At 37.4% G+C, this 18,416-nt stretch overlaps 1 long non-coding RNA gene across 1 annotated transcript in view; it reads right to left on the bottom strand.

Annotated features, from left to right (window-relative positions):
• LOC136790754 (uncharacterized) overlaps nucleotides 1-11,332 on the bottom strand; it is a 40,962-nt gene extending 29,630 nt beyond the window's left edge. Inside the window, exon 1 of the long non-coding RNA XR_010831278.1 lies at nucleotides 11,101-11,332. This is a non-coding gene — a long non-coding RNA (uncharacterized lncRNA). The remainder of the gene's footprint in view (nucleotides 1-11,100) is intronic.
• Between the last annotated feature and the right edge of the window lie 7,084 nt (nucleotides 11,333-18,416).

Genomic DNA, 18,416 nt, shown 5'->3' with positions numbered 1-18,416 from the left:
TCATTTCACTCATTAATACAGGCAGTAGCATAGCCTTCATAAAGCTGATTTTATGATCTTATTTAATATAATAACAGATAGAGTCCATAGGAAAGCTATTCATAAAATAGATCGTGAGAGGCAGAGGATGGGGTGGGGGAGTTTTGTATTGTTTATACGTCCTTAATCATTTGGGGATATAATATTGAATTGCAGATTCCCTTGTAGCCAAAGCAGAGTCCTGTTCTAATTGTAAGGAAGAAGTGCAGTAAGTAAGATAAAATTAATATTTGCTTGCTTTAAAATGAGCCATTAAGGACTCCAAAACAGCATGAGGAGCACCACTGACTAAGCACTTTGTAACACCATAACACTACAAGCAGCATAATCAAATAAAATGCACGTGCATTTTGTACAACAGTTAGGCTGTGTACCAAAGCTAAGCTTTTGTACCACAGCTATGCTTTAATATATAGAGAAATACAGAACTATATAAATAATATATAACTGCAAAGGGCTAAATGGAAACCTGTAGCTTAACTGCAAAAAGAGTACAGCAAAATGTGTAAGCAGTAAAGTCTGCAAGGTAAGCATATGATGTAGTACAGGCAGGAAAGATGTATGTTGGAGCCAGAACATGACCTGCTTCTTTAGTCTTTGGCAGGAGCGAGGAGCACAAAATAACAACAGTGACTAAGGGAAAGTGATGAAGAACAAGGTTTTCCACTTCAGCTTCAACTCCCGTCATCAACGAGGGCTGGAGGCTGGTCCCCTCAACCTCAGCAACTGAAACCCGTGCAGACCACAGCCTCCAGTGCTAATGAGATGGCATCCATTCTGTGGGACTGTAGGCGCACAGCTAATGTGGGATACAATCATTAAGGACCATCTGTTTGATTACTTAGTGATAATGATTGATAATGAGTCAGAGCTAACCATTAGCACAAAGCGCATTGCTAATGTACGCCCAGCAAAGCGGTGCTCTGAAGTTTGACGCTGCCCCGGTTTATCCATCTTCTGAGCATCCCCCCGCAGCCACCTCACTGCAACTCCTCGCTACAGAGACAGACACACAGAGTCGGTCACGGTGCCCCTCTGATGGTGCTAGATTAATGCCTGCGTCCAAACCTAGCCCAACAGAAGTTGCCCACCACTCATCCTTTGGTTTCGCTCGCATCGCTTTTGTGTAAAAAAAATAATAATTTTACACCCAGAGAGGCAGAGATGCACACACACATCAACCAGCTATCATTACTTCAGTCTCTCTTACATTTTTCTCACTTATCGTTGGACATTGCTCAGAAAGACTCGCTGAGTATTTTCATTCATCTGGTTTGTGCTTTCTTTAGGTAGAAATATAAAAGGACATCTTTTCTATCTTCCAATAACACGTTGATAGATAAGCATTAGTCAGATGCTGCAGAAGGGGAATGTATTTGCAGTTAACTGCAACAACACTGTCACTATATATCCATAATGACAACAACAATTTTTTTTTTCTCCCAGACTCCTGCTCAATGCTAACAGTGAAAAAAGGCAGAACAATACTCTCCAATCTATAGTCTGGTTCCAGGGATAACTAAATATATACCTCAAATTCCTAAGGCATTACTAAAATAAATTTAATCCACAATTTTAAATCCTCCCTTTTACCTACTAGATCATCAGGAAAACACATTACAAGCAAAGATGATATCTCTTCAGAGCACTGTAACAACAGTTTCAAGATTTAATAGACAGAGCTAGTGAATAAAAAAAATAAAAATGAAAAACAAAACCAGATATGCAGTATATTGAAAGCACATTACCTGAGGTTTTCTGAGCATTAAACTATATTGTTCCCGTATCCTTTATGGAAGTTGTGAAAAGGATTGATGCAAAATCACCACGTTCAGAAAATATTCCAAACTGGTCTGTTTTCCAGCCAAGTCCCACTGAGCTTCACAGATTACTTTGCTCATTAATATAAATACCAATGAAAAATTTGAAGTGTGTTTGATTACACGGTTGGAACAAATAATGTTTCAGGGAGTTTTCTTTCTGTGTTGCCTCACCTACTGATCTTATGATGGAGGTGCCAGAGTTCATTTTAAAGAGCATCAGTGCATGGTAATTACATGTGATCTAAAAGAACCACAAAAATAAACTGTACAAGGTACTTCAGTGTTTGTCTAGTGACAAAGATGATAGAGGATTTCTCTGCTGGATTTCCATCCGTAATCACCAGCAGAAAACAGCCCTGTGTCAAAGGCCAGTGTTTTATTTCCTATCCGAGTATTTACTCTTCAGGGAGTGCCAGGCCTTTTAGGAAGTTATGTCTTATCTCTGAAGACGAAATTGTAGCCTTCAAAGATGTTCAGTATGACAAAAATAGTTTACATTACTTTTATATTTTTAATGTTAAATCTCTCAGAAAGCCTTTCTGATGGGAAGAAAGTTAAATGACAAGAATGCATTTAAGGCAGGCGCATAGCTCCAGTAGTCTCCTTGCCTAGTAAAGCACTCATAATGTTACAACATATTTTGTTCTGTTCAAATATAAGTCACATAAATGCTTGTGCAAAGTTCAAATTGGTTTACTGTGCGTTTTTCCAGTAGTTTTACTAGAAAACATTAATTGTCCTGTGAGACAAGAGAGATCCATGAATGTAAGTCTACTTACTGATAAAGAGCTTAAATATGCAAAATTATTACCCACTAATGATAGTTCTCTCTCATGTGAAAATTAAATATCAGATTCCTTATTTTACATGTAATTTATATTTCTATATTCAGATTACCTACAAAAAAATCTTTCCTAACTGTGATTATTTAAAGCATCTCTGAATGCTTGGGGGCAACCCCTAAGTTAATCCTGATGTAGGCAAAACGTCTATTGACTTCACTGGATTTGTTTGAACATACCCATTATGACACTAAGTTTGGGGTAGGACACAAAATACAATAAGAAAAATAATGGAAACATCTGCTGGACCTTGCAGAACAAAAACTGTAAGAATAAATGAGCTTCAGCAGTGAGAAAGTATGTAATATGATATACAATAAAAGTTTCATGAACCTTGTAGGAAAAAAAACAAGCATTAAAACACTTGGTAATATATATTTCACATGGGGCATATACTATAAATTACTTTGTCATTAATTGTTTTAATTCCATACGTGAATTATTTACCACCACACTAGCTTACAATCTTTGTAAATTCTATCTGTATGCCTGTTCCTTCTCTGTGTAATTAGTTACCATGTAAACTGATTAGCATTTTACCTCTCTTCTGTCATCTAATTCACAAGTTAAAATACCTTTTCTTTGCCCTATTGTATATATAGCAGGATGTTCCTTTCATGTTTTTGGTTTGGCCAAATGGGATATTTACTAGTGCCTTTAGAGGACTTAAATGTGTATCTATTGTTTTGATAGTTGAGCTAGCTTATGATTATTGACCATATTACCTAATATTTTTATAATTTTATTCCTCTACCTAGTTTCCTGCGGATTCTGTTTCATCTAAATGCTTAAGTATGCATTTAACTTTAAGTGTGTAGGAGAATACTCTTGAAATCAGCTAGTCCTTCTAAATTAATCATGAGCTTAAGAACCTTGTTGAAATTAAGAGTTCACATACCTTAAGAGATGCTGAGGCATCTACAGTTTCCCAGGCAAAAGCATTGTGGTTTGCTTTTTACTTATTTTTTTTTTAAGGCTGTTATTTGATCAAGATAAAGTTGCTGGAATTAGCTAAAATTGTGACACCAATGATACTACTTCTGTACCTTTTTTATGTTCATTACGCTTAATTTGAATAAATTGTGCAGTTAACGTTGCATTTCCTGTTATCTGCGTGACCTGGTTTCTACAGTAGTCAGACTTCTCTTCACCTTGTACCAGCTATCTACATATTGGCAACAGAAAGGGGAAAAACACTCCAAAGAGAAGATCAAGACACTAAATCAATAAGAAACTAAACTGTTCTCACTTGAAACCACAAAGGTTATCAGTGAACTTTGAAAGCAAATAACAAGGAAAGACTGATATATGCATAAAAGCATATGATTGGGAATGGCACTTCTAAGGAAGAAGATGCCACAAATTCTTCAACCCAAACCTAAGATGGGTTAGAAGTTAGAAGTAAACAGGAAGTGAAAAATAAATGGAATGACACTTAAGGAGAACCAGGCAAAGAATCAGCATCGAGGTAAACACATTTCTGCACAAATGCTAGGAGGCTAGAAATAAAATGGAGAAAGCAGAACGTCTCTCTCTAAATGAAGGTATTAATTTACTAAGCATATCAGAAATTGTAATGTCATGACAAAATACTCCGTAAAGAGACAGCAAGCTGTGCTGTTGTCAGAATAGGTGTTAAAAATACCCAGCAGTCTGCATAGACTTATATTCTAGGCCAAAATAACACGAATATAAAAATGGATCTGTATTACTGACTGACCCTGATGACTATAACAGTTGTGACAAAGTGAAAGACCAAGCACGAAGGCAGAAAATACAACTGTTTGGGATTACTTCATGAATCCTCATGTAACTCATGTACATATGCTGTACATAGGGGATGCTGAGCAGAAGTAAAAATTTAGTAGGTCAATGACAATCCAATGAAGCATCTCTCTCTTCTTCAACTACCTCCTGAGCAACCCCCCACTTGAGCACATCCATCATAGAATGCACAGGGACAACTTTTTTGGTGCATGAAAACTGGGAGATGTCAAATGCATTTCCAGTCTTAAAAATAGTTTCTAAGGGAAGTGTGGAGGAACGTGGAGATCAACAGGCCTTTAAGAATGCCAATTATGTTAGGCCAACAGATATTTATATTATATAGATTCAGCTGCTATGTAGATTTAGTTAACTTCTTAGTTTTTATTATATCTTTAGCGACCTCTGTGTAAATACAATAAACTTTGGAATACTCAATATGGCTTCTCTAAATAGCAGTCCCTCCCAACAGAGCTCGAGAGATCTTTGAACAGATTAATGAACTTGTAGATAAGACTGATCCAGGTGACACTCTATTTAGGCTTCCAAAAGACTTTTGACAGTGTTTTTTTTTTTGAAAAATAAATAAACACACCATTACACCACTGTACACACCATGGTTCATGCACATGGGCATTTGTTCTGCTCCTCTCATCTCAAAAATGATGCATCAAAAACGGAAAAACTTCAGAAAAAGTCAATAAGCAAACGAAGCCATTGCCAAGTGAAACAAACCGCTACCATATGAGAAATGAACAAGGACTGTCATAGCTAGAAAGCAGATGACATTGTGGGGATATAGAAACCTACAGAGTTTTGGATAAAATACAGGTGATCCAATAAGATAGCAGGAGCCAGACTCAACACAAACTCAGGCAGTAGATCCCTACTAGGCCAGAGGATGGTGGGGGTGCAATTCACAGGGCTCACAAGAAGACTGCCGAAGTAACGAGAAGAAAGATACAGAGCAAACTACTAATTAAGGAACAACAAAATAAGAAAGTTTCTGAGCTGAACATGGCTGGAGACTGGGAGAGAATGAAAGAAGTATATGCCCTGTTCCTACTTTTCCCTTGGCAAATGTTTACGGTCACTGTTAGAGACTACTTATAGGGTTGAACAGACCACAGGTCTGCACCAGTGCAGCTGTTCTCACATGGGAACAGGTCAGCACAGCCTGGGCTGCATGGGTACAGCGCTATGTAACACAGCAAATGCTGCCATGGGGTTCCTACCCTCTGCCTCCAACAGGAAGGAACAGGAGTGCCAGTAGAGAGCAGAAAGAAAGTGGGTCAGTTTGGCCAGAACAACTAAGTGATGCCCCTCACTGAGGGCATATGACAAAACTCCATATAAATCATTGTATATGCTTCATTAGACAAGCAAAAGGTCTTTTTAATTCTAATGAGTAGGAGCAGCTTCTGAAAACTACTATTTATTCTATAATTTGCTGTTAATAATGTTTGTTGATTTTTATATTAGCAACCACTTCTTCACTAATAGATGTTTTTGTTATTTGACAAATCACAATATTTATTGTCCCTATAATGAACAAAGAAAATATCAGCAGATACATTCCCTAATGCAAATACAGAGAAATGCCAAAGAAATTAGAAAACAGTAAACATTTTAAACAGTGATAACATAAATGTTAATCAAAGGTATTTTAATTAACCATGAACTGTGGTTATGACTAAGTCTATTGCATTGAAAACTGAGTTTCCCAAGCATTTCTTTTCAGCAAGTAAAATTTACTTCAGCCGTGATTTATGGTATATCCTTTCAGTTCAGCATCTCTCTGCTAACCCTCTTCCATCTAGCACTCTTCAGGGGAGTTGATTAATTCCATGTCCAAATGAGTGCAAAATATTATTTATTATCATTATTATCACCCTAGTAAGATTAAATTGGTAATCACTTTGATTTTAACCAACAGCCATAAATATCTCCTTGCCTTCTTTTTGACTTTTTGTTTTCTGTGCCATTAGACTGAAGTTGCAACAGCAGACTGGGCTTGCACACTTGGCTGCTTCCTTTCTCCCCAAGCTCAGCAGCAGCTGATTTACTCCGTTGTTTAAATAGACTGGCAGGCTGAGGTACCACTGGTGTTCAACAGTCAGACTCACCTGTTCAACCTTTTGCTGCCAAATTCAAAGTGTTTTTTTTTTTTTTTTAAATCACCTTCTTTTTAAGTAACACAATGGTAGAATATTGAACTCGTACATAGCATTACATTAAGTGACAGCATAAATGCTGGAGAACAGGATTTGCACTGCTGACAAACTAGAAAAATGGGTTGTGGAAAGCCAGAATTCAGTTCAAACAGGATTGTTTAAAGATATCATTGGGCAGAAACTATCAGCTGAGGGGGACAAGCAACGAGGCAGCAGTATGGTGAGATACAAGTTGAACCAAAATCAGTAATGTCAGGCTATGGCACGTGACAAGCAACATAGTTGGCTGCGTTGATGTAAACATCTGCAAGCATCTTCAGATAATTTATTGCACCAACCAACTCTAGCAATGCTGAAATTTAAACAACAATCCTTGCCTTGGCACAATTACAAGAGATATACATGGACTGAATAAAGTCTAGAGAAAAGCAAACAACATATTCAAAGGACTGGAGAATGTGAACCTACAAGGTATAGCTCAAAGGACTGGCTTTTAGTCCAGAAAAGCCTGAAAGGAAGAATGGAAATATCCTGTAAAGAAGCAGTGCAAAAGAAAAATAAAATGGAATAAATCACTCTCAGTATCTGTGAAGGACAGAACAGGGTGTGAAAATGAACTAAAGTTCCAGAAAGAAGATATAAATACATTTTCAGGAAAGCTTTCTATAGATGAGGACAGCAAACCAATAAAAGACTTGATCTGAGAAAGATTTAAAGCCTATGTTATCATGTATTTTAAATAAAATGTAGGTCAAGCATCTGTAAGATGTGTCCCTGACCTTATTCTGAGACAGAGATGTAAATTTCTCAAAATTCCTTCATTTCTTTTTTTTTTTTTTGTGTAACTAAATGGTTTAATTGGCTAGTGTCTATGTAACAATTATTTTGTAGCTACAGATCTTCTGGTCCAAAAAAGGACAGAGAATTTTTAATCTCTTGACTTTGTGATGAGGTGGAAGCCTTGACACAAGCTAGAAGAACCCTTAAGATAACTCTGGTTGTGCCCACAGCACTCCTCAAAAAACATTTTGGCTACAAGAAATTGCAACAGTTCAGCAAATTAAGTTTTATCCTCAGTGATAATCAACTTCAAAGCACATCTTCTATTCCACAAGGGTCCTCAGTTGTTTGCTTTAGCAAGAATTACAGTCCCTCTGCGCACCCCAGGTAATGGGACAGGTGCTTAGATATTCAGCTATTTGCTTCTATTTCTACAGCACCTTATCTCCCAAAGTGCTTCACACTGCTACAGGGATATCCCACCGAAATCGAATGAGCTCTGAGCAGAGAAGGCAAATGGCAAATGCCAATGAAAATATAGCATGCTGCATGCAGTAGGAAAAGAGCAGAAAAGTAATATTGGCACTGACAAGAAGAAAAAGCAGGACTGGATCTTTGACATGCACAGTGCAGGCACACCCTCATTTGAAGGATACCATTCAGAAGAATTACTTACTCCTAAATGGATTCCTTGAATATATTGCTCCCCAAACCATGATTATGCACACTGCAAATATATTCCATTTGAGTTCTCCTAAATCACTAATGCATAATAGTAGGAAAGCAAACTGCATTTTCTAAATGTCAGAAAAGTTTAATAAAGCCTGAAGAAGGATATGAATTTGTCTCTCTTTTACTTGGAGCTGTAATTTGTAGTTATCAATGATGATGTTCATTACTGAAACACAGTGCAATGATTGAAGTACCTAAGTCAAACTGTGTGCATTAACTACAAAAAATAAATGTAATCATAATTCCATAGGCAGACTCCCTACGACAGACCCTTAATAAATGTAAATTATCAGCTGAGGATCTGGTCCAGCCTTGCTATATCTTTCTCCTAATTTAAAAGGAAATGCAATTAGTTGTACACAAGAGATAGTGACGCTTCTTTTTTAATTAAACACAGCATGACTTTTACATTTTTATGGCACTGCCTGAAAGGAGCTCACAGATCAACCTAGTCAAAGATTCCAAACCGCTCATAGCGGGCCTAAAGATGGAAAGAGTCATAATGAGAACAAGATCGGTACTAACCACAATGCCAATGATTGCTGACACTTACAGAAAGAGATGGAACCTGTCTGTAGTACACATGAAAAGCAGAAGAGATGCTTGGCAAATATAAATGCTAATGAAAAACTTACATCTAAATAATGCCTGATGAGTTCATGAATTCAAATTATTTCTCAGCATCTTGTATTAACTATCATTTAATAGCTTGCTTAGCACAAGCTCATTTCATAGAGGTTAAAAACTGTTCTCCCTATTCCAGAGAGCACAAGGTTAAGTAACGTTCAGTTCTGATGACTGGCCACCTTATATACTCCAAGTAATCATCTGGTGAAACAATGGCCTGCATGCACTATAAAGCCACATACTTCCCACTTCACTGACCTGCTTATTTACCCAGACTAAGCTCCTGTAAGTGCAGCTTGTCAGAAGAGGAACGGGGCTCACAGGCCCATCAATCAATCAATAGGAATGGACAGTGATGCTTATTCTGAAGTTCAGCACAGAAGATTTTGTGAAGAAGCTGTAGGCCCCTGAAATACTTAGGGATGCAAATAAATTCATTGTGATATCTCTGCATGGTGCCATGAATAAGTTAGAGGGACACCGTCAAGGTTGTTTGACTAAGAAATTGTTAGCCAGGAAATTTAAAACAAATATAGCCCACACATGACTTACTGTGTAACCCAGTAAAAACAAACCTGAGACAGCTATTGTTTGGTCCTTGCTGCCTTTTTTTCCTCCCCCTCTCTTTTTAATTTATATTTTGGTTTGTTTTTAAATCTATGCCCTTGAGAGAAGTTGGCTTTCCAAATGAATACATTACTGCAATCAGGAAGTCAAGGTATACAGGAGGAATTTTTTGGTAGGGCATTTTATTTTTGTTCATTTAAGTTAAATAATAGATAGTGGAAACTAGATCAAATTTAAGCATGTTACTGAAGACTAACCAGAATTCAATCAGAAGGTGCAGTGGATATAAACTGATGCAAGCTATGCATTTAAGATCTGCTACCTATCCTCTTAAAGCTGTTTTACTTCTGTAAATAGTCAGAGATTTAAAATTAATTGTGCAATATTTCAGTACCCAGAGATTTAACAAAGAGGACATCTTTAATCTCTTTCACAGATAGCAGAAATAATACAGAAAGCTATTTCACCAAGTGCGTATGTGTTTCTTATAGAAGGCAAATATGTGGCCACTGTATTTCTATTTGCATATTCAGCAGCCGAACTTCCTTTTTATGGAAGTACAAGACTAACATTAAGTAGTAAAAACTAAAATGATACCACTATCTTTATTTTGACAAAACTACAACAGGATCATTCTGTTTTCTGTCAGAAAAATATAATCCATTCAATGCGCTCTGATCCTTTCTCTTTTTCTGGTATCTTTTAAAGAAGTTTTTTTCATCACAAGCAAGCCTAACCTTATGGAAAATCGATTGCCTCCCCTTCAATATATAATGCCTTGGTTTTTGTTTTGTTATGTTTTTCCCCAGTGGGGCTTTCAATCTTAAGTTAGTTTTCTATTTTAATCAATTCCACCATCACTATGTGAAAATGTTTTGTTTTGTTTTTCTCCCTTTCCTTTTTTTTTCCCCCATCTAAAAATCCTGCTGCTTTTATTGTATACTAACACACAAAAAATATTCCTGCCGACATACAGTAACTAAAAGATGTTTATAGGCTATGTTTAATACATGGACATATTGGATACTGAGTTTGCTTGTCATCATCTGGCGTAGTAATTTTTAAATGGCCAGAACAGTACAATTTAGCAGAAGTTATTCATGATAGAAGTAGAGTACCTTGTTCATAGGTTAAAATACGTACTACTGGAACCTTTATCTAGGTTACACGTTGAATATTTGTAAGTATGTTCTTATAATAATATTTTAAAGACTGTGGATAGCATTGTGGTGCTGTTTCTCAACAAGAAAATCATTGAATTTCTACTACTTTAAAGGTTAAGATTGGAGCGATTTTTGTTTTGACCAAAATAAGCATCAGCAAATCTGACCTCACATCTAATATTTAACACCTACTGATTCTACAAATATTAATGGTCTTGAAAGGGAGACCATCCTCAAAAATACCTTAAAAAACTATATCTGTGAACATTATAGGAGTTTTTCAATGAGTGCTAACAAAGAAACATTGTTAAAAAGAGGGTAGAAAGGGGAGAAGCGCCTTGTTGGATCATGGTATAAAGTTTAGTTTCCCAAATTAGTTATGAAAAATTGCAGGGTATGCATAGCGTTCCGAGCAAAGTAAATGCACCATAAGACAACACAGCAAATTTCCAAAGGCTTCAAGGGGAAATACGAAACTAAACATGTACATAACTATTCATAATCAAGAGATACAGGTCATTAGAGTCCTGACTGATTTTTTTTTTTGTATGTGCAAACAGAAAGCAAATAACTTTTAAATCCTACTCACTGTACATCAACAAATACGTGGCAGCCTCAGAATCACTTCATCTCTCCACCAGTACTGAAAGCAGGCAGTATGACCAGGGTGACCATAGAGAGGCTCTCATGTATCCTCTAACACTACCACCGAACCCATACCCAAAGTCTCAGAGAAAGAAAAGTTAGGCAAAGGCTAAAGGTGATTTATGCATCTTACTCCAGCTGTCTCAGTATGTTAAATAAGAGTGAGGGCAGGTGGTATAGCTGAAACTTGGAAGATGCAGATGGGTTTCATTTCATCGTCCCAGAAATGCTGCATTGCACCTGTGTAGAGCGTAATCACCCAGCTCTGAGGAATGGATCCAAGTCAAGATGAAGCTTCAGAAATTTAATGTCCCCTGGCTTATACTAAAACTCACTAAAGAATGGCAAAGTACAAAGGCAGAAACACAACACGAGAAGGCATAAAACTGCTTGTTTCAGCAGCTTCCACTTGCAAGTACAGAATGGTTTTTCTAGCAGAAGTTAGCAGCTTTGTGGTCATGGTGGTGGTATCCTGATCTAGCTAAAAAGTTCCATGTTTGGATGAGTCAGTATTTGACGCCTTCCAGAACTGCCATTTTCGCAGGAATAAATTTTAATCTGAGATAAAGTCTACATTTAAACTTGCTAGAGAAGATGAACTAGAAGAACAAAGAGGTTGTATTAAATTTGCTGGGGCTGACATAAGCATTGCTTCCTTTGAATAGAACATGTAACACAGGAGGAACTGCTTACAGCCTGATTATTACAGCCTAACCCCTACCTATTTTCCTTAATTATTTAAGTGCACACTTGTGGTCAGTCAAATCATATGTATAAAAGTGAAAACTAATAATCTATTCTTATTTGAAACATACAGTCTTATTATTCGTCAAATTTACTATCCATCAAATTTACTGGAAACAGCTCATAACTAATTGTTTTGAAATTTGTAGGAGGACTGACTCATCCTTCCAAAAATACAAGGTTTGGGAGACTATAAACTGCTACTCTCTTATTCTACTTTTGGAGTCAAGAGGGGGGAGCTGAATTTTCATTTACAGAAAACTAATACTTCTCACAAGCCCTAAGCCAAGAATTCAGAATGTATGCACACACAGCCAGCTCCCACCCCAGTCAAAAAAAAAAAAAAGATGGAAAAAAAGAAGGGAAACAAATCTGAAGGATTCTTTTAGAATGTTTTCCAAATAATGAACATTTTCGAAATAATAAACATGCAGTTACTTTTTTTTTATTATTATAAAAATGACTTTAAAATGTGTCAGCTTGATTTCAGCAAGAGTCATCTCCTTTTTTCTTTCACTTTTTGCAGTAAAATCATGTCAGAGCAACTTTTACTTCTCCCCTAAATTTTCAGTTTCACCACTGAAAGAAATAATAATAAAACAGAGAGAGAAAATATTTATCACAAAGATCTAGCTCTGGCTCTTTACCTGAAAAACCAACAGCTATATTCTTAGCTAGTATGCCCTGATTGACAGCAAATAAGAGATGCAGTTTAAGAGTTCAAGCTCACAAACCTCTTCATTCTGTTCACAACTTATCTCCTCCACACCAACAATCAGCTAAAGAAGAGAACCTTATGCTCAGCATTCTGCCCTCCTTCAACTGACTTAGTACTAGCAGAACATTATAGGAGAACAGGTTCAAGTAGGTAACCTATTCAAGTAGGTGAATAGTTTAACATCTATATTCATGAACATATAGAAATTTATACTTATTTGGTCATATTTGATAGAATCATCTGACTTTGCGTTATAAAATGTTGTGTATATATCAAGTCTCAGATAGTTTTCCCTGCTCCCTCTAGAGCCACTGTAGATAGCAACTCATCCCATTCACGATCTAAATGCATTCAGGCTTTTGGTGGTTCTTCTTCTGGTGACTGGAGTTAAAAGAGAGAAAGGTAAGATTCATCAGTGAGATGTTATGCCCAATTCTCCAGCTGTTAAGCATCCAGTCAGAGTTTATCTGAATAGTCAGTCTTAAGGATGTGAGCTCCTTGTTATAATTCAATTATGTTGGCCCAGAGCCTGAATACTGCAGAGCATGGAGGACAGAAAAATAGAAAACAAGAAAAAAAAGAAAAAGAAATTTATGTAAGTTGGTAATATAGGAAGTCAAAACACAGATTCCAGAAGAATAGAAAGAACCATTGGTTCTTGACACAATATTATTTCAAAAACAGGATCAGAGTTTACTACCTGTGCACAGTCATGAGTGTGGTCTTGGGAAAATGGAAATCAACTTTTTAAAGGTTGTTTTGTCTTTGGTGATATTTTGCTTTTCTGTTTTGTAACTAGGGCTTGAAATGGTTATAACAACTTACCCCTGAAATACTTTTTAAGTGGTGATTTTTGCCAAGATATACAAGCAACCTTGCAACACATCCCTGTTGAGGTTTGGAGGAGGGAAGGGGCTGCTTGTCATAGGGGGGTTGTTTGGTTTTCTGTGGTTTTCTTTGCAGACAACTTGGACTATTTCAAATGAGCGTGCAAAGTTCTTACTTAGAGTGAAACAGGTCGTTAAACTCTGGCTCCTACTGTGCTCACATTTAAGCATGTATATGCCTTCACTCACGTGAGTAATCCTCTTGACCTCTCTGGGCTCGAGGATCAGAAGTGGGTTTGCCTGTCACTGGAATGGAGAATAAACATGAATAGTCTGATTATGAATTAAAAGTCTATTGCAAAACTTTCAATCAAAAACTCCAGCTTTTATATTGAAAATTAATAGAATTCGGTTGTGTCAAGATTTTTTCTGGGTTAGCATCAGATCTGAGAAACCTGAAATCCTTCCAAGTGAGAATACTTTTTTTGACAGCCCATTAATTTAGCCCTGCTCTCTGTGTCATTTTGCTTGCCTTTCTGATCACTTCTGAATCACTGTGAAAACGACATTTCAGAGCTATGCAGGAAGGTTTTTAGGGGCATCATACTAAAAGAAAGATTATAAAAGGGATAAGAGGAGGAGTTGCTGTCTGACGTTATAGGGTTTACAGTCAAGTCAAATTCACTTATCAATTCCCAGTCTATCATCTTTCATTAGTCAGTTCAGTGCAGGGTCTGAGCACCTCATGGGCTACTTGTCACAGGGACCAAAAGAGAGATAAGAAATGATGTAAAACTATTTCCCTTGACAGCACAGACACAGATGGAGACTTCATTCTGACCATATTGTCTGCTTTAGTGCCATCCCTAAAGCCATTAACTATCATAATGATGGGACTCAAGTTATTTATTTCTTCACAATTTCCTGATGTTTTTGCAGCATTACTGAGTGTACTGAGCCCTACTACAAGCCTTTGTGTTTGTCCTTGAAGGCATATGCCACATGCAAAATGCTCGATCTAAGGTATTCGCTTATCAGCAGAAATACAAATGTGAGTTAAAACACCAGTTTTCTACTGTAACTGATCTAACACAGAATAGAAACATGTTATACTAATTTGCCACATATCTGTGCTTTCTTGTATCAGGGCTTGAGGACTTCTGACATTCTAGAGATGATTAAAACCACCAGATAACAGTTATTATTAGTGATTTGTTAGAATCTGTTTCACTTTAGTTGCCCTTGTGAAAATGATCATACTTCTCAACTTACAGGGAGAATGGATAACTAATATTTTCAAAATTACAATTTCGTAAAAAATAATATATATATAAATAGTAATGCAGACCAACAAAAATAAGAAACATCTGTTTTTCCCCTCTGCCCTTACTCAGCCAGTATAGAGCTCCCTAATTGTAGAGCTGCAATAAGCAGTTCCCTAATTCAAGATCTGGAAAATAAAAACATTTAAAACTGGAGATTACAGCAAATTAAGAAAAATGGTGGAGAGTGATACAGGAATGGCCCATGGCAACTGCACGTAAGAAGTTACAGTGTAGTTGCTAGCAGAAGAATTTCTTAGAGAAATCTTAGAGAGGGTGAAAGGTCTGAACATTGTCAGAAATGCTATTTCTGTCATCAGATTTTCCCAATTCGTTTGTTCTTATCATCTGGACACTTTCTGGAAAAGGAGTTACAAAAGGCCTTGTGCACATTCCTGCCCTCTGGATGATAGGGAATGCTGATACTCCTGGTCATGCAATCTTGCTTGGGTAACACAATAGACTCTACTTTTTCTTCAGACTTGACCCAAAAGACACCAGCGAGGCTGTGATAATAACTGTTGTGTCCACATCAGCTGAAAGTCAGTGCAATAATTTGCAATGCATAAAGTGTTGTTCAAGTTCTCTCAAATTAAAAAAAAAAAAAAAAAAAAGGCTCAATAAAGCACTCTAAATAGCTCATTTATGAGAACAACATTATTTATCTGCTCTGTGCCAAGGATTTTCCCACTTCAGCAGGTACCCTGACAGTAGAGAAGCAGAGAAAGGAAGACTGAATTACTGGAGTGTTTCATTTTGCATTCCTAACACTTTTATCCCAAGTGTAGCTGAGGCAGGGTTTACCCTTCAGTCCGAGTCCACCCCCTGGATGCCATTCACAACCACCATTGTTTCTGATGGGACTGCATGCATGTCTGCCTTCACAGGGCAGAGCTTGCCCCTTGGAGCAGGGGAGGCTTTTTAGCAGTTGTTTACATAAGTGCAGCAAATTATGAAAGAGAAGCATCCTAAAGACTTGTGAGATCCACCCTACTGTTTGTCTTATTTCATTTACTTTGGAAACTAGCTTAAATTGCCAGTCCCTTCAGTTAGCCTGTGTGTGCTCTGCTGAGAATCTCTTTCTGCCATGCCCGACCTCCCACACGAGAGCAGGTATTCACACCTGTGCTATTCATAGAGGTGCCCGTCAATGAAGTGCAGCAATCCAATTCCAATTTAATTGGAATGGTAGTTTTGATGCTCAGAGCTCCTGTTCTGCAGAAATTAATAGGGAGATGCTTGGTCCCTGTAATCATAGTGATGTTTATAATTTGCTGCAAAGTAATTCAGCTAATAGGATCTTAACTAGAACAAGCTCCGTGGTGAATGCATAGCATGAATGTGAGCATGTGCTGTACTAACAGTCACTCGCAGGTGATAAAACTGGTTGCCAGCTTGAGTGTCATGTAATTTAACAGGATAATTTGCCAAAGTTGTTAGAATCTTATTACTAAAAATGTTGAAACATTTAAATATCAAACACCTAGTCAAAAGGCCACACTCAGTAAGGTGCTTACTCGTTTAAACCTCAGGTTGCAGAGGTACTGTGTAAAATAACTGGCCAAATTTGTGACAGGCTGATTAACTGTGTGCCTATGTGCATGCGTGCCTACAAGCATTCATACGTTTTTGCATGCACATACATGTGCACACACACAAACACAGCCCCTTTCCCCACTCTGCAAAAAGTCCTTGGGGTAGGGACAATGCAGAAAGTAAAAATAACCTCTTAAACTAACTGTCCCTCATGCTAAAAACTATTTTGTGTTCCAACACCCCTTAAAAGGAAAAAAGAAAAAAATCTTTTCTCAGAAAACTGAAGGCAAGGGGCTATAACTGAGGTTCCTAATCCCAAGTGTTTTAAAAAATATATTACGAATCTGTGAAATTTTCTCAGTAATTGTATCTCCCACACCTCTCAAGTAAAGAATATAGTCCTGTCTTTGTGTTTACCTTTATGAGTAATTTTATCATTTTGAAGTCTGATATCTAGTATCATTTTAGGCCTAGAAATACTACTGAAAGAAAGGCTCCCAAATTCCCAGTGGAAGCGCTTCACTTGTTCTCAAAGGGCCACACACAACAACACTAACTACATGAAAATGAGATGCATGAGGTACTTCAAGTCTGCTTCCTGCAAAGAATAATATAATAAACATTACAAAGCACAATAATTACATTTGCAAATACACATTTATTTAAGAGGAAAATCTGGTAGATTAAAATCCTAGTGATTTAAGTAGGGAAGGTGTATTTCATATGCCCATAAGGTGTGGAACATCTATGTGAATCAGATTCAAGTTCCTCTGTAGTGCTTTTCATGTGCTTTCATCTAGTTCTGGAAAAATACAAGCCAGTCTCTTCAGAAAGCAATAAACTACAAAAACCATATGTTTCCAGTGTATATAGCATACATGAACAGACATGCTAAGTGTTGGCTAGCCCTAGACTTGGTGCATGCATTGAATCCCAGCCACAAGCCTTCTGATATACATGTGATATGTTTGCACAGTTGCAGAAGTTGCCACTTTTTACCTTATTTTCTCTTTTATTGGAGCAGACTGAGTGATAGACTGGCTTGCCAGAGAACAGTAGCTTTTGATTTCATGTCGTACGGAAGTTCTCCAGTGCAGGAGTCTGGCACTGACAGCAACAGAGAATATGTTTAGTATTTGGACTCTATTTTTTATTTTTTTATACTTAGAATATAAAACAAAATAGAATTTCTTGCCTGATAGGAGGAAATGTGATCTTGTAGTGCACAGGCTGTGGAAGGCTCACACATTTTCTGTCACTGGTTTCACCCCTCAGCAGTGAAGTATGGAATAGGTTTTTATAAAGATTAGAATGTAAGTGGGCGTACACCTGTATGGCCAAGTTTATTATTGACAGCTTTCATTTCTGCTCCACTGGTGCATAAAAATGTGTGGCTTCAAAACACCAGTCCAATTTAGTTGACAGGCAACAGCTATATGCCTTTTCAAAGTAGAGGTTTAGAAAAGAAACTCACACTAAATGAAAAGCTCCTACCTGCTCAACCTCTGTTCAATTAAATGACTGCTTTCACTGCAAATTTTGCTTCAAAATTCCTGTCATCTGTACCAGAATTTCTATGCAGTTTTACAGCTGTGTACGTGCATGTGTCCCCAGTGCTACATGGAGAATGACATTCCACTTCACTGATAGAAGGAAGACCAAGACTTCCAAACACAATGTGAACGCTGAGCCACAGCAATCTCTTCTCACACCCAGGCTGCCTCTATGCTTGCCTCTACTTTTCCCCTCCAGACTTCCCCATCACCAAAGCTTCCCTCTCAGGAAGATGCAGTATGTGTCAGTGGGGCTTCACTGTATTTTCCTCACTCAGCTTTATATTTTTTTTTTCCTGCCTTTCTAAGGGCTGCAAACAGTAATTTTCTTTTCAGTTTTCTGCCACTGCCTTCACCATACTATCTGGACGCCTTCTACATAAAAATCAGTACTAAGGATCCTGGCAGACTTCTGACCCTTGCTAGCAATTCTCCTTACAGGGATCATAATTTAGGGGAGGGCATAACTATGTTAGCTGCATACACATGCAACTCTCATCCTCTACTATCTCATTTCCATATCATAATCACTGATCTATGTGTAAGCATGGCATGTGAGC

The sequence above is a fragment of the Anser cygnoides genome, chromosome 4 (genome assembly GCF_040182565.1).
Source record: "Anser cygnoides isolate HZ-2024a breed goose chromosome 4, Taihu_goose_T2T_genome, whole genome shotgun sequence".
NCBI classification, from domain to species: domain Eukaryota; kingdom Metazoa; phylum Chordata; class Aves; order Anseriformes; family Anatidae; genus Anser; species Anser cygnoides.
This window is presented reverse-complemented; position numbering and strand designations above follow the sequence as displayed.